Raw genomic sequence first — 17,978 nt, 5'->3', positions numbered from 1 at the left:
AATACTGAGTGTAAACGTGGCCTAAGGATAAGGGCTTATGCACAAGACCACACCGTGTTTTGCGGTCAACAAATTGCGCATCTGCAAAAAAACGGATGCCGTCCGTGTTCGTTCCACAATTTGGGGAACGGGTCATCCATAATATAAATTCCTTGTTCTATGACATGTTCTATTTTTTTTTTGCGGCCCATCTTTTGCAGCCCCATTGGAGTGAATGGGTCTGCATCCGAGATGTGGCACCAAACGTTCATGTGCATCAGCCCTTAGTTCACAGTTAAGTTTTTCTTTTTGTGTTTTTTTTTATGCTCATCCATGCAGAAACCACATCAAATTCAGCTTGGAAAAAAACACCATAAATCTGCCTCCCATCGTTTGGGAGGCAGTGACCGGTTCCCACCCTATCTTGCCAGTTTCAGAGGTAGAATTCGCATTAAGACCACGGCAGAAGACAAACCACTGAATGGAGCCGATCTGCACATGTTCCATGGGAAGAATTCTCAATAGATTTTTCTGATCAGTACTTTAAGGCTACTTTCACACTAGCGTCCGGCTGTCCGCTCGTGAGCTCCATTTGAAGGGGCTCACGAGCGGACCCGAACGCTTCCGTCCAGCCCTGATACAGTCTGAATGGATGCGGATCCGCTCAGACTGCATCAGTCTGGCGGCGTTCAGCCTCCGCTCGCCTCCGCACGGACAGGCGGACAGCTGAACGCTGCTTGCAGCGTTCGGGTGTCCGCCTGGCCGTGCGGAGGCGTGCGGATCCGTCCAGACTTACAATGTAAGTCAATGGGGACGGATCCGTTTGAAGATGCCACAATATGGCTCAATCTTCAAGCGGATCCGTCCCCCATTGACTTTACATTGAAAGTCTGGACGGATCCGTCCGAGGCTATTTTCACACTTAGCTTTTATATGCCAAAATAATGCAGACGGATCCGTTCTGAACGGAGCCTCCGTCTGCATTATTATGATCGGATCCGTTCAGAACGGATCCGATCGAACGCTAGTGTGAAAGTAGCCTAACCGTGTGAACACCCACCAGTTGGCCCTCACCATGGCAGAGGCCCCCTCTGCACTTCCCAGGAGAGCCAAGAAAGCATAGTTTTAAGCGCGTTATATACAAAGAAATGACACCAACCCCAAACTTCTGAGAAGCCCGATCTCTAGCCTTCAGGCTCCTGCACCAGCAATACCGCAGGGATCTGATCCAAGAGAGTTGACCATCCTTCATGACTGCCTAGTGATTCTGATCTCCAGAAGCCCTGAACCATATACAACCCCAAAAATTGGGTCATCTAAATCCAGGCTACAGGAGGCCATATTAATACTTCTACAGTGCCAAAACCCATCCAGTCATTAGCAGACATGCCGAAATCCATCCAGTCATTAGCAGACATGTCTGAGGACAGATAAGGCTACTTTCACACTAGTGTTAATATTTTCCGGTATTCAGTCATAGGGTCTCAATGCCGGAAAAAACTATTCCATTTTGTCCGCATTCATTGTCAATAGGGACAAAACGTTATTGAACAGAACGGAGTGCTCCAAAATGCCTTCCGCTCCGTTCTCATACCGGAGAGCAAACCGCACCATGCTGCTGTTTGCTTTCCGTCCTGGGATGCGGAGCAAGACGGATCAGTCATGACCCACAATGAAAGTCAGTGGGGAGGGATCCGTTGTCTCTGACACAATAGAAAACGGAGCTGTCAACCATTGACTTTCAGTGGTGTTCATGACTGATCCATCTTGGCTATGTAAAAAAATAATACAACCGAATCCCTTCATAACGGAGGCAGACTGTTGTATTATCAGAAGCATTTTTGCTGAGCCCTGCCGGATCCAGTACAAACACCGGTGTGAAAGTAGCCCAAGAGCGGCCATACAGTAGGCTGCGGGTACTCCGTCACCACTGTTCTTTAACCAATGTGTGACACCAGGAGAAGTCAGATCACGGGTGGCCTTAATTGTGTTAACAAAAGACAATTAGCTCCTGGCTCGAAGGTTAAAAAAACCATAGCATTGCAAATACAATCCAGCAGGCAATCTTAAGTTATCTGGTGCATGTTCTGTCTAGAAATACTTCTCCACTTTTCCTACTCCAACCTTGTACTGGAGCGAGTTTCCAGATAAATCTGGAGTGAAACGCGTTAACACAGCTAACCACGCCCACTTTCCATCCCAGAACTGGAGTGTGGGGAGTAGAAATCCAAAAAGTCAAAGAATTTTTTTTCGCAAGGGACCCAAAAATTTGCTAAATCCCCCATCTTGCAGCTTTTAGAAGCCAGAATTCTGGACTGCAGGGTGTGATATATCCGACATATCCCCACCACCATGCGTTTTCTAAGAATATGGAGTTAAAAAATATATATATAATGGACGCATCCCTTTAAAAGGTGCCTAAACACCGACAACACCTGGCATAAACCAGATTTCACCTACCATAAAATGCCTATGAGGTCCACTAGACGTTACCCCGACAGCAGATACCAGGGAGAAAGGAAGTGGGCATGATGGATCTGCTTTGTACCCACAGGAGGTAGGCCGCTGCTACAGCTATCTGGTAGAGACTGGGGTTGTAGCGGGTATCGAATTATCAATTCCCAATTGATGTACCAGTATCGATTCGATACCGGGATTTGACATTTACCGATACTAGGTTGCACTACTGCACAGCTTAGTATCAGAGAACGTGGCGCGCGCTGCTCTCAGCACGCTCCATGTTCTCCTCAGCAGCACAGGGGAGGAGTCTCTAGCAGAGTCCCAGCAGTGTAATCCTGGGGCTCTGATATGTTACCCTGGCAGCCAGGACGCTACAGAAACCCTGGTTGCCATGGTAATCTCCCTGGTGCTGTGTGCACTATGCACAGGGCAGCAGAGAGAGTGTGAGGGTCTATACACCCCAATAGAGCTCTATTAGGGTGAAAAGGACAAGGGTTCAAAAGATCCCAGGTTCTAGCCCCTAAGAAAAAAAATCGTTATTAAAGAAAAATAAAAACATTTTTTTAAACCACCTTTACACTTCTGCACTACACTACTTTCACCGTTTATTGCTCGGTCATGCAACTTACTACCCAAATGAATTTTACCTTTTTCTTCTCACTAATAGAGCTTTCATTTGGTGGTATTTCATTGCTGCTGACATTTTTACGTTATTAATGGAAATGTAACGAAATTTTTGAAAAAAATGAAATTTTTCACTTTCAGTTGTAAATTTTTATTTATTTTTTTAACGGCATCTATATATACATTTTTCTCTAAATTTATTGTTCTACATGTCTTTGATAAAAAAAAAATGGTTTGGGTAAAAGTTATAGCGTTGTAAACTATGGTACAAAAATGTGAATTTCCGCTTTTTGAAGCAGCTCTGACTTTCTGAGCACCTGTCATGTTTCCTGAGGTGCTACAATGCCAGTAGAAAAACTCCACAAATTACCCCATTTCGGAAAGTTGGCACCCTAAGGTATTCGCTGATGGGCATAGTGAGTTCATAGAACTTTTTATTTTTTGTCACAAGTTAGCGGAAAATGATGAATTTTTCTTTTTTTTTCCCTTACAAAGTCTCATATTCCACTAACTTGCGAAGTAGTTTGAAATCAAAATGTGTAAAAAAAAAAAAAAAAAAATGGCCTGTGAAATCCTAAAGGTGCTCTTTGGAATATGTGCCCCTTTGCCCACCTAGGCTGCAAAAAAGTGTCACAAATGTGGTATCGCCGTACTCAGGAGAAGTTGGGGAATGTGTTTTGGGGTGTCATTTTACATATACCCATGCTGGGTGAGAGAAATATCTCGGTCAAATGCCAACTTTGTATGAAAAAAGGGAAAAGTTGTCTTTTGCCGAGATATTTATCTCACCCAGCTTGGGTATATGTAAAATGACCCCCCAAAACACATTGCCCTACTTCTTCCGAGTACGGCGATACCAGATGTGTTACACTTTTTTGCAGCCTAGGTGGGCAAATGGGCCCACATTCCAAAGAGCACCTTTCAGATTTCACAGGCCATTTTTTTTTTTTTTTTTTTTTACAGATTTGGATTTCAAACTACTTCTCACGCATTTGGGCCCCTAAAATGCCAGGGCAGTATAACTACCCCACAAATGACCGCATTTTGGAAAGAAGACACCCCAAGGTATTTCGTGATGGGCAAAGTGAGTTCATGGAAGTTTTTATTTTTTGTCACAAGTTAGTGGAATATGAGACTTTGTAAGAAAAAAAAAAAAAAAAAAAATCATTTTCCGCTAACTTGCGACCAAAAAAATAAAAATTCTAGGAACTCGCCATGCCCCTCACGGAATACCTTTGTGTGTCTTCTTTCCGAAATGGGGTCACATGTGGTGTATTTATACTGCCCTGGCATTTTAGGGGCCCTAAAGCGTGAGAAGAAGTCTGGAATATAAAAGTCTAAAAAAATTTACGCATTTGGATTCCGTGAGGGGTAGGGTGAGTTCATGTGAGATTTTATTTTTTGACACAAGTTAGTGGAATATGAGACTTTGTAAGAGAAAAAAAAAAAAAAAAGGCTCCATTCAGACGTCCGTATGTGTTTTGCGGATCCACAGAACACATATGGACGTCTGAATGGAGCCTTACAGGGGGGTGATCAATGACAGGGGGGTGATCAGGGGTTAATAAGTGACCAGGGGGGGAGGGGTGTAGTGTAGTGTGGTGCTACTTATTACAGAGCTGCCTGTGTCCTCTGGTGGTCGATCCAAGCAAAAGGGACCACCAGAGGACCAGGTATATTAGACGCAGTTATGAAAAAAAGTGTCTAATATACCTGTTAGGGGTTAAAAATAAATAAATAATAAATCGCATCTACAGCCTGCCAGCGAACGATCGCCACTGGCAGGCTGTAGACACACTCGCTTACCGGCCGATCCTGTGAACGTGCGCGCGTTCACAGGAAATGTCGCCTCTCGCGGGAGGATGCGCCGGCGCGTCCACTCGGAATAACAGGGCCGCCGCCAGGACGCAATCCTGCGTACGGCGGTCCTGGGGTGGTTAATAAACACCAAAATATTAAGTTTCAATTATCCCCTTTCCCAATTTTACATATAAAATATATAAACAAACATTCCATATCGCCACGGCCAAAATGAACTATTAAAATATAAAAATATCTCCTATGTGGCAAACGGCGTAACAAATTTTTTTTTTTTTTAAACTGCGATTCGCCATTTTTTAGTCACCTTGTCCCCCCCAAAAATAGGATTGGACTGTTCGATTACAGGCCGCACATTCCATAAAATGGGGATTGCACATGGCTTTTTGGGGGTTTTATTTTTTTTGCGTGGTATCAAATGGCATAGAGTATCGCAATACTTTTTTATGGTATCGAAATCAAATCAAAATTTTGTTATCACAACAACCCTAGTAGAGACTCACCGCTCCAGGCATGAATGATTATGGGGAGTTGGGGGAAACAACTCCGCTCCTCTGTTTTAGAAAATATTTGTGGTTATATTTTCCCTTAACTGTGTCCTGTTATTTAGACATTTCTGGGAGGAATAAATACAGCTACTGAGCGGGGGTGGCTCCCAGACAATCAGGTGCTGACAGTGCCGGACGGTGCAGGGACACACCCCTTTGATGAGGTGAATGGTAACACCCATTTGACAATCTATTCATAAATCTTCAGGAGGAATAACAGGAAAGGCACAACGTAGGTTTAACAGAAAAAGGGCTCCACAATACTTTCATAGGGGCCACAATCATTTACTAAAGCAGACACATCAGGGGCAGGGATGGATCCTCTTAATATGCAAGCCACCTTAAAAAGAGGTTGTCTCTTCTCAGACAATGGGGGCACATCGGGCCTACAGAAGGTGAATGGGAGGGGTGGGCGGTCATGCGTGGTGTGCTCCCATTTACTTTTATGGGGAGAGCGCTTGGTGGTGGCCGGACCGGAGTCCTCCAGCCACCACTTTGCACGGCTCCGTAACCGATATAGGTGCTGGTCCCAGTGCTGGGACCTGCACCTATCAGACAATGGGGGCATATCCTAGCGATATGCTCCCAATGTCTGAGATGAGAATATCCCTTTAACAGATACTTCTAAAACACAGACTTTGTGGGGAAGGGGAAGACCATATGCAGCGCCCCCCACTCGCCAGGTGGTAACGCACATTAGATTAATGCTGGGAAAAGCCACTAATATTAGCAAGACCCCCTGAGCATCTAATGTGCATGGGGTGTCTGATGGTAGGTGTCAGGGGTGAGAACGAGCATTTGGCCAACAGCTATGTGACACGGATGGCCATCTCTAGGTGCCCTCACACGCTGCAGATGTATCCCCAACTGGAAATCCGTTGCATTCATCTGAACTGGGTGGCAAGCGCATGGATTTGTGCCAGCCCTATTCAGGTGAATGGAACCGGTTTTCAGTTGCGGTTAATTTCTCCAGATTAAAGGGGTAGTCTGGGTCCAGAGCTGAACCCAGACATACCCTTATTTTCACCCAGGCAGCCCCCCGAAGAACTAAAGCTGGCCATATACATTAGGGTACTCCAGCCGCCTCTCTGCGTGCGCTGCCGCCAGAACTACACCCCCACCCCCATTATAGTCAATGGGGACGGAGCGGCAGTTTGGGGGCACACGTGAACTAACTGCAGGACGGATCCAACCGCCAGAACCGCCTGCCGGACTCCCCTGTAGTGTGAAACTAGCCTTGGACGTTTTGGCCAAACCTGCCGATTTTGGCCGACCATCTAATGCAGGGATCAGTAACCTCCAACACTGCCGCTGTTCTGACACTACAACCCCCAGAATCCACTTTTCACATGTATGGGAGTTACAAGAACAGTGGTATAAGTGTGCTTAATGGGAGTTGTAGTTTCCCAGCAGCTGGAGTGCCAAAAGTTGCTGATCCCTGATCTAATGTGTATGGTGGCCTCCCCAAAGTCCCCTGGCGACTTATGTCGGGAAAGGGGGGGGCGCATGTTTGATTTCAATGCCCGATCCTTTTCTTACTATAGAGATAAGCTGCTGCCAGAGGCGGCTGTCAGCAGCTTTCTCCCATAAGTCAGTGGTTTGCACATTGTCCTTAAAAATAAAAATCCAAGGGAATCGGTCAGCAGTTTTATGTGGCCCTATCTGCGGTGAGCATAAACTGATGCCAGGACACCACCTTGAACTGACCCTCATTCATTTTCGCCTGCCCTCCACCCCCCATTGACAGCTCTTTTTCTATAGCAATCAGAGGGCAAGGAGAGTCTGGAGCTCGTGAATATGAGGACCCCCAAGCTTCTGCAATGTATTCAGCAGACCCCGGCTTGCGCTGGCGCTGCTCAATACAGATTTTTTTTTTTTTTTTGTTTACAAGGTAAGTTGAAGAAAGTGCCCCCGCCCCAACTCCTGCATTGCTGGATAGGGCCCCACACCGCCGGATCCCCATGGACTATAATGGGACCCAGCGGGGATCCGGTCTCTGATATAAATGATAGCTTCCGGGAGGACAAAGTCACCATGCTGGATAGAGACCGGACACTCACTGGGTTCCATAATAGTTAAAGGGGATTCGGCAGTGTGCTGCCCTATCTGGTAATGCTGGATACAATGAACCCCCGCAGTCTGTTCCTCTGCGGGAATTCACAATGCAGGGCTCCGCAGAGTCATGTGTCACAGAAGAGCCACGTGATAAGACGTGCGACTCGTCTACAACTTGCTGCTGTGTGACTACTCACAGCCAAGTCACAGAAAAAGTCAGAATGTGAGTTACATTAAAGTCAATGGAGTTAAAGTTAAGCAAAAAAAAAAAAAAAAAAAAACACATCGGGTCTGGAACTTTGGCGACTGTTGCATCAGTCGCAGAATCTTGTGCTGCGACACCGCTGACAGCCCCAGCCTTGGGCCCTGGATACATAATACAATACCTACAGACTTATGGGTCCATACAGATCCAAGCCATACCATGGCCGTATTCTCCAGATTAGGGCTCTTTCACATTTGCGTTCTTTTCTTCCGGCCATACTGCAGCAAATAGAGTGCCTACAATACAGCCCCCCCCCCCCCCCCCGGTGCCACAGTAAAGAGCCCTAAGCATACGAGCCCCAATATCACCCTCTTCACAGATGCAAAAAATACAGCGACTGCGCGCCCCCGACTGGTCCAGTACGACATAAGAAAAAGCATCTTATAGCAGACGGCAGTATAGTGAATACAGCTCTGGAGATGACCCCCGCACACAGAGTTAGGGCGCATGCTCATGACCGTATTTTTTTGGGTCCGCATTTTTTGCACATAGGATGCGAACCCATTCATTTCAATGGGTCAACAGAATATACAGCCGGCACACTGTGCGCTGTCCGCATCCTCGTGTCCGTTCCGTAGCCCCGCAAAAAATATAGATCATGTCCTAGTTTTTCGGACAAACATAGGCATTGTTACAATGGATCCATCAGGGATGTCACATGGAGGTCATAAGTATTTTTTGCGGATCCGCGTGTGAATGCGCCCTTATACAGGATTACAGCCTAATTAATACATGGGGTGCTGTGAACCCAAAACCTTTCCAATACACCCGTGTCCATAAGCCCCAAGCGGCGCTATTTCAGCTTCTGACCCAAAATCATGTCCAAAGCCTTTAATATACAAGCAGTGAGACCCAAAGCTGGTTGACGCCTGGTAAATGATCCGAGTTTTAACTACAGCGCCATTTAAGTGACCCTCGTGACGCAAGCAACAAGACCGCTTCGAGAGGACACGTCCCCGAACCCCGTCATGTCTGCTGTAGCAAATAGCCGTACAGGAGTGCTGTACTGTCGCATGGAAATTCTGACTGTATGCACGGTAGGTCCTCTGTTATTCCCACTATAAATTAAGGAATACATTCAGGCGTTACCAGTTTTGGGGGGTGTCACCGCTCGATGCTGACGGCACGGATTTGATAGTGTCAGGCTGGTTTGTAACAAGAACAAGGTGGTGGTGGCGACACCTCCACAGGAGCAAGGCCACGGAGTGCTACCACAGGTGGCTTTGGGTGTCAGTTGTGGTTGGCGGGTCGACAACGCCTAGCAGCGCACGGCACATCTATCAAGGAAACATCTCTGCTATGATATAACTAAAAACTAGCAGCAAAAAGATAAAATAAAAATTAGATAAATAGAAAGCAATACAAAAAATAAAATCTAACCAAAATGTCAGATGCGGGTAATATTTCCGGCTGAGACCAGGATCTTCACGCCACTAATGATGTAAGAACAATCTGAGTATGACAGAAAATAAATGGGATTTACAAGCGTATCCGACGGGAGGACGCACAACCGGCGAGGACTTAGCGTCAGCAATCCTCAGCTAAACCCGTATATGTGCCACTGGATCGAGATAATCAGACTAGATTTAACCCCTGCTACACGAAAGGATTTAAGGCCCCATAAGCCAAACTTGCACACGGGGATGGAACGCAACCTGATCGGAGACAGATCTGAACCTATTAACCCATTAGTTACCGCTGCTATTCTTCTACATTAACATATCAGATTGACGTGTCCAAACAACAAAAGGTCAGATGAGATGAGGTGGGGGACACCGTGCACCCACGTAGGCCCGGCACGTATTCCTTAATCATGGAGAGGTACTCCTCCCACCGGCAGAAAGAGGCTTGAAATAAAAATCAAAGGGGGGAGAATTACAACAGCCGTACAGACGCGAAGGGGAACAAAAATCCAGGCTGAAGCCTGCCGCTTAGAAGATGGTAACTAAGGGAGAAGCGAGGCTGCACACAAGGAGAAAGAGTCTAAGGAGACGCCATCTTGTTGCAGTCGCCGGGCCTAGGATCTGACACTTCCCATTCATTCTCCTTCCAGTATCTCGCTCACCACTCCCCTCAGCAGATTTCTCCATGCGGCCAGCTGCGCACAGAAAAGGAAAAAAAAAAGATGCCAGTTTCCCCCAGTGCCAGGAACGCGACTATCGGGCGCAGCATCTTGATAAGGATTATACAGCTGTTGGTGGCGGTGGTTATCTGCCGGCCGCATAATGAGGGGGGCAGGATTTAACGGTTACAGCTCAGCTTCCCCATTTTACCATTTCCTGTGAAGAGACATACAACAAGAGACCAAAGGGGAAGATAAGCAAAAAGAGCTGAACGGAACCAGCCGGAGCGGGGGGTGGCTGATCTGCAGGAAGAAAGGGGTTAACAGCCTGCGTCTGATACCAGGCAGCAACCTGAAAGGCTATGGATGCCCTCAAAATCATCACTGGGGAGGCCTAGCCTGACCCCCTCAATGGGGGCCAACCTGCTGCAGAGACACCTTGCTGGGTGCAACATGTATGGGTTGTGCAACCCTTGCCACATCCACCAACCATAATACCCTGACCCCCCTCAAATCATAATGGGGGCTCCCTTGCTACACACTGAGCAGGGTGCACCATTCATGGGTTGTGTAGCCATTCCTGCATCTACCACACATATACCTGGACCCCTCAAATCATAAGGGGGCTACCCTGCTACACACTGTGCTGGGTGCAACATTCATGGGGGACCACCTGCTGCAGAGACACCTTGCTGGGTGCCACATTCATGGGTCCCACATCCACCACACATATACCCGGACCCCTCAAATCATAATGGTGGGGCAACCTGCTGCGGAGACACCTTGCTGGGTGCAACATTCATGGGTCCTACATCCCCCCTACATATACCCAGACCCCTCAAATCATAATGGGGGACAACCTGCTGCGGAGACACCTTGCTGGGTGCAACATTCCTGGGTCCTACATCCCCCCTACATATACCCAGACCCCTCACATAAGGGGCTACCCTGCTACACACTGTGCTGGGTGCAACATTCATGGGTCCCACATCCACCATACATATACCTGGACCCCCTCAAATGATAATGGGGGCTCCCCTGCTACATGTACACCACCATGCCTTCAAGGGGAAGAATCTATATATCCCCCATTATTTTGCGCCCATGCATGCCCCCTACATAACCACAATTGGCCGGATCAGACGGATTACTAATCTAATTTTTGAAAGGAAAAATATAAATAACAAAATTAAAAACGAGGAGCCGGCCCGGGGTTTCGGAGGCTACAGCCATGTAAATAAGGAGATTCTAACAAAATGTCTCCACAGAACCCTCCTCCTCCACCGCCTCCCCCTCCCTTCCAGGCTCGTGCCCTCTGATACACCCCCACCTAGAAGGATTACTAAATTATGCACCCACAATCCTCCATCAGGCGGCCATCCACCCCCCAGGAGAAGCCGGACGACCCCCGACACAGGGGCTATTATGAGAGGTGTCACCCCGGGCAGCGGATACATTGTTGCCAGCTGCCCCCTACCCTGTACATACAATGTAACAACACTGCAGAAATAGAAAATATCAGCCCAGAGCAGGAAAAAACACCCGGTGCCTTCCTCCCCCCACCCCCAAACAGCTGGCTTCCTCTCTGGTGGGGGGAAGGGAGGTGGGGGTCGGAGAAATCTGAAATCTTTAATATAATAAAAGGGAGGGGGGTGTTAATAAGGCAAATGTCTGCTCCGATCACTCGCCCACCGGGATGGGTGGGTGAGGGGCGGCTGCTGGGGGACACTGATACCATAGGACACAATGGCAGGCGGCCAAGCACAGCTCAGCTGATCGCCCATTCGTCTGAGGAGTGTCCACAGCCACAATAGCGTCACCGATCCGACCGAAATCGTATCGGGCGACGGATCGAATGTCTTAAAGGGAGAGTTAAAGGACGCCCCCGTCTTACCTGCTCTGCAGCCGACGTGTGACCATCCACGGCCGTGTCCTCGCCCCTCCTCGGCCTCTTCGTGCCCCAAGGGCTGCAGTCCGCTATCACCGAGTCCTCCTGCCTTTCCTTCCTTCCCCCGGAGGCCCACAGCGTGTCCCGAGACTATAGGAGGGCGTTTGGGAGGTGAAGGGCGGCCGGAGGGGGGGACGGGGAGGATGAGGGGAGCAGGAGACGTGCTGGGCGGTGACGGGAGGGAGGACGGGCGGGCGGCTTCCTCTCGTTCCTCTCTCTGGTTCCCGGCAGCTGATAGATCCCCCTCCTGAGTGGATGTGCTGTGTCACAGCCTGACAGCCCGCACTGCCGCCGAAGACTAGAAGCGGAAAAAAAAACAACGCGCACAAACCGCCGTCCCCCTCAGATCCCTTCAGCCATCGAGCAGAGATGGGCGCGGTAACCCTGCGGACAGCGCCGGGAAACCCCACGCACGAGCGGGCGGGGCTAATGGGGAAGGGGCGGGCTCGTGTAGGGGCGGGGGGCGACGTCATGACGCAGCGCTCTGCATGGAGTGACTGCTGGGAGGAAGAGAGAGCTGGCTGCTGCTGAGGGGCCTGTGCTGGGAGGGATGGCTGCTGGTTATAGAAAAGTGCAGTGCACCCCATAACTGGGATAGTCAGTGTGCCCACATCATGTACAAGGCAGGGGGCACACACAGCACATGCCCAGATACTGTACAAGTCAGGGGCACACAGCATGGCCACATCCTGTACAAGGCAGGGGCACACACAGCATGCCCACATCCTGTACAAGGCAGGGGCACACATAGCATGGCCACATCCTGTACAAGGCAGGGGCACACATAGCATGGCCACATCCTGTACAAGGCAAGGGGGTACATGACCAAATACTGTACAAGGCAGGGGCACACAGCATCTACAAATCATGTACAAGGCAGGGGGCACACATAGCATGCCCCATCCTATAGGAGGCAGGGGGCACACAGCATGCCCACATCCTGTACAAGGCAGGGGACACACACAGCATGCCCACATCCTGTACAAGGCAGGGGCAAACACAGCATGGCCACATCCTGTACAAGGCAGGGGGCACACACAGCACATGCCCAAAAACTTTACAAGGCAGGGGGCACACATAGCATGCCCACATCTTATAGGAGGCAGGGAGCACACAGCATGCCCACATCCTGTACAAGGCAAGGGGAAAACAGCATGCCCAAATCCTGTACAAGACAGTGGGCACATAGCATGCCCACATACTGTACAAGGCAGGGGGCACACACAGCATGCCCACATCCTATAGGAGGCAGGGTGGACACATAGCATGCCCACATGTCCTATACAAGGCAGAGTGTACATACAGAATGCCCACATCCTATATAACACAGAACGCATATACAGAAAACCACATATCCTATAGAAGGCAGGGGGCACACACAGCCTGACCACATATCCTACACAAGGCAGGGGCACACATAACATGCTTAAATGTCCTTCCTATACAAGGCAGGTGCAACAGACAGCATGCCCATGTATCCTGCGGGTTGATTTTTTTCTCACATGGGTGGACTGCAATACTGTAGTGTAGCACAAAATACCGCCCCAGCAGAACCAAATAGCGCAGCGCAAAATACTGCCACCTTCACTGCAGTATATTCAACTATATCGCTGCCCTGAGGATCAGATCGTTATGTGCCCAGCCATTGGCCGTGAAGAGGGCTCAGACTACCCCTTGGGCATTGGCCCACCAGGAAATTTCCCTGTAGGGTCTATGGCCAGTCTGTCCATGAATGGGAGAGGGGCAAGCATGTGTTATTTGCAGTTTTCATTAAGGATTTGATGCGGTTTTGCCGCAGACCTCACGCTTGCATTGAAAAGGATGAAATCTGCGCAAAAGAACTGTACGAAGAATTGACATGCTGCTGATTTCAAAATCCGCACGTCAATTCCCCGAAGGGAAAGGAAAATCTCATACACTTTGCTGGTCCTGTATTACTGTATTACTCTGCCGCTTTGCTGAAAAACCTGTAGCGCGTGCAGGCAGCCTTATGTGGGTGTTTTATTTCTTGTATTGCACATAGACCATGGGGGCGCTCTAAGCAGCTCTATCTGTGATCCCGTTGGCTCATCAAGTAAATCTTTTTCTGTAGGGATCAGATGAGGGATCTGGTTTGTGAAATCCGACAACAATTCAATGTCTAAGGATGCTGGCAGACAGTCTCCCTATGAATCAGCTATTGTACCTGTCAGATCCTTTGTTCCACTCAAGATAAGTGGCTCGAGAGGTGCCTGGCAGCCATTTATCACCCCCTGTAATGAAATAACGTGTGTTCAGCCAAGCTAAACATGCCCAGATCTCTATGCACACTGCATTTTGGCACATACGATGCAAACAAATGCCATCTTAAGCCCAAAATGTATCCAACTGTTTGATTTAAGGGCCCTTTACACGGGCCGAGAATTGAACAGATCATCACTAGCAAGCGTTACTAGTAACGCTCATTAGCAAAGATCTGGCGGTGTAAATGCACTGCCGATTACCTGATCAACGAGCGAAAAGCTCGTTCATCGGGTAATTAGATCTTTTGTGCAGCGCTTGCAGCGTTATGGTGTCCGTCTGACGAAACGGAGCCAAACAGATCTGTCCTGACACACCATGTAAGTCAATGGGGACGGGTCCGTTTTCTCTGACACAATCTGGCACAATAGAAAATGTATCCATCCCCTACTGACATTCAATGGTGTTCAAGACGGATCCGCCTTGGCTATGTTAAAGATAATACAAACGGATCCGTTCTGAACGGATGCAGACGTTGTATTATCGGTGCAGATCCATGACGGATCCGCACCAAAGAGTGTGAAAGTAGCCTTAGTGATCGCTCCTCCGCATACTCTGGAGGAGATTGCTGCATGTTAATGCGCAGGTCTTTTCCACTTGTGATCAGCAGATTGTCGGGAAGGAAGCGTTAGATCAGGTATGGTCAACCTGCAGCCTTCCAGCTGTTTTAAAACTACAACTCCCAGCATGCCCTAATAGGTGTAGGCTGTCCAGGCATGCTGGGAGTTGTAGTTTTTCAACAACTGGAGGGCCGCAGGTTGAGCATCCCTGTAGATCATCACCCCCCTGTAAAGGGACCTTTAGGGTGCATCACACGCTGTGGATTTTGTTGCAGAATTATCTGCAACTTAAAGGGGTATTCCCATCTCATACATTGGGGGTATATCGTTAGGATATGCCCCCAGTGTCTGATAGGTGCAGGTCCCACCTCTGGGACACACACCTATACTTAGAACGGAGCCCGCAAAGTCCTGGAGGACGCACCACGCCTACGCGGCTACCCTCCATTCACTTCTATGGGGCTGATGGAAATAGCCGAACCAGTGCTCGGCTAGTTTCCCCGCTACCGTAGGAATGAATGGAGGGCGGCCGCGCATGCATTTTTGGATGAGGATTTTCTGCATCCCGATAGACTTCTATGGATAACTATCATAACATTGGTTTCAGAGAAGAAACCTCACGTCTCGAGTGGATTTGAAATCAGTGGTGGAAAAAAAAAAAAATAACGCAGCCATGTGCCTGTTTTCTCACTGAAGTCAATGGGAAGCTGTTAGTGGCATTTGATAGCGAATTTCACAGCAATGTCAATGGATACATGGGTGTAAAATGTACTTGTGCTCATCCCATCCGTCATTCATTCCACTAGCTGTTTAGTGAGAAAACAAGACTCGGGGAGATTTATTAAACTGGTGTAAAGTAGAACTGGCTTAGTTGCCCATAGCAACCAATCAGATTCCACCTTACATCTTCCAAAGGAGCTCTGAAAAATGAAAGGTGGATTCTGATTGGTTGCTATGGGCAACTACTTTACACCAGTTTGATAAATCTCCCCCTCAGTAGCTCACATAATAAGGTGAGTGCTCCTAGATTTTTATGTACATTATGCCAAAATGTTTCACGATATGGTGAACCTAGGTTTTAAGAACCTATCTGCCCCTAGTCCAAAAAAAGGGCTTGCCTGTGCACATTTACAATATCTTTTTAAATCTGCCCCATTGTGTGCATGCCGCATAGCAACTGCATACATTCCAAAAGTGAGACAGCTCTGTGCATTATTGTTACATCTCCATCACCCCTCAACACTTCCCATTAAAGGGACACTTCCATCTGAAAGGAGTATTTTTTAACTTAAAGGGGTTCAACACTTTGTTTAAAGTAATAATCTATCCTCTGGATACATCATCAGCTTCTGATCGGGAGGGGGGGGGGGGTCCCGTTCCCTTGAATGGAGCTTAGCCCTGCCCAGGCCAGTCGATACAAGTCGTGATGTCACTGGGCCTGCGGTAAACAGTGAGAAGGCCGCGGCGCTGGAGCGCCACTGCCTTCTCAAACAGCTGATCGGCGGGGATACCGGGTGTTGGACCCCCACCGATCAGATGCTGATGATCTAGCCAGAGGATAGATTATCAGTTTAAACAAAGTGCAGAACCCCTTTAATGTTCATAGGAAATATATTTTTTAAAGGATTTTTGGCTTTTTTTTTTTTTTTTCATTTTGGCAGTATCATGCCATTGAAAAGGAAATACAATGGTGAGATCTCCTATGTAGATAGGTAATCCATATTTAGTTTACTGCTGCAGTGAAGGGAATTGGTTATCGTGTGTTTAATCCTTGTGATAATAGTAGATGTAGAATTGGGATAACAGTATGACATCTGTATTGTTCTCCTGATAGGCCTTGAGAAAGATGCCCAAAGAAGAGCATTGCGCTTATCCGTGTAAGGTGTGAGGCTCTAATTGAGTCACTCATCCCCTTCCTTCTCTGGTCTGAGTGAATGGTCCGACTGAGAAAGTTAAGCGAGGCTGTTTGCAGTGCTAAAAATCCAAAGGCGGAAGATAAAAGCCAGGACAGGAAATAGAACGCATGCAGCGACTTCAAAAATTATATCCACCCGGTTTACCCCCCCCCCCCCCCCCAAAAAAAAATATGACATTAAATATTCACATATAGGCTGCTAGCATGTGATTTAATATTTTTTTTTTATTTTTTTTTTATAAAAGTGTCCCTTAAGGGTTGATTCACATAATCATGTTCGTTTAGCGGACCTGGATTCGCAAAACAGGCACCGGCCGTGTGCAACGCGCATGGCAGTGCAGACCCTTTGACTTCAATGGGTCCGCAAGATGCTGCCTAAGATAGGACATGTCCTATCTTTTGCAGTGAGGCTGCACGGCCCTGTAAGTACATAGAAGGGGTCAGTGGGTCTGCACAGCAATGTATGGTGCACACGGACAATGTCCATGTTTTGCGGATCCGCGGTCGCGTGAATGAGGCCTAATATGGTTATACTTCCTTGTAGAAGACAGGCTATTGGTCATCACCAAGTCCTAGACCAAGGTTCAGTGGCTGCTTATAAACACCCCCCATAGCTATGCCACTGAAAAAAAACTGTAATATATGAGGTCTCAGGGTATATTCATGGAGCAGGATTTACACACAAAATTTAGTACATAGTCCACACCAAAATTCATGTGTAATCCATCTCAATGGGAATCTGCACTGCTGGTTATATGGCTGCAGATTTCCTCCATGCGCAATTAAAATCTGCACTAGGAAGGGACATGTCAATTCTAAGGGTATACGCACACAATGCGTTTTACGTGTGGTTCTTCCACGTGGATTTTTGTCTGGCAAATCCACAGCGTAATACAGTAAGCAGATGAGATTTTCAATATCTTATTTACGCTGTGCAGAAATTGACCCGCAGTGCAGATTTGAAATCCGCGGCATGTCAATTTTCCATTTAGTTCAACATTAATGCTTAGCCATGAGATTGACCCCTTGACCTCTGTAGGGGCAGGAACAGAGAGTTTAAAAAGCCACCACCCACTCTCACCCTCAGTGTTTCCTGTCCCTTGGGCTGCACCCACTTGGTAATTTGTAAACATGGAGGGTGAGAGCGGGTGGTGGCCTTTTAAACTCTGTGTTCCTGCCCCTACAGAGGTCAAGGGGTCAATCTCATGGTTAAGCCGTCATGGTGGACTCAAGGAACCAGAATTGCCAGTAAGTCTAATTACGTTTTTTTTTGTGCTAATTTTAAGTGCAGATCTGGGGCAAATTCGAGTCAAAATCCACAAGTAGCACACGCAGAATTTGTTAGGGAAACACATCAAAATCCTTTTGGAAAATCTGCATAAACTAGACTGCCGTGTGCATGTGCCCTAAACGAGGCCATACACTGTAAATCTGCTGGAGAAACGCGTGGGGCATCTTGGATTT

At 47.9% G+C, this 17,978-nt stretch overlaps 1 protein-coding gene across 1 annotated transcript in view; it reads right to left on the bottom strand.

The window, feature by feature from the left end:
* The window catches only part of GNB1 (G protein subunit beta 1), a 61,938-nt gene extending 49,776 nt beyond the window's left edge, over positions 1-12,162 (bottom strand). Inside the window, exon 1 of the mRNA XM_044281878.1 lies at positions 11,706-12,162. The gene's annotated coding sequence lies outside the window, so the exon portion shown is untranslated. The remainder of the gene's footprint in view (positions 1-11,705) is intronic.
* Positions 12,163-17,978: the final 5,816 nt, after the last annotated feature.

The sequence above is a fragment of the Bufo gargarizans genome, chromosome 2, assembly GCF_014858855.1.
Source record: "Bufo gargarizans isolate SCDJY-AF-19 chromosome 2, ASM1485885v1, whole genome shotgun sequence".
NCBI lineage: Eukaryota > Metazoa > Chordata > Amphibia > Anura > Bufonidae > Bufo > Bufo gargarizans.
The sequence above is the reverse complement of the archived record's forward strand: the minus strand, read 5'-3'. Positions and strand labels throughout refer to the sequence as shown.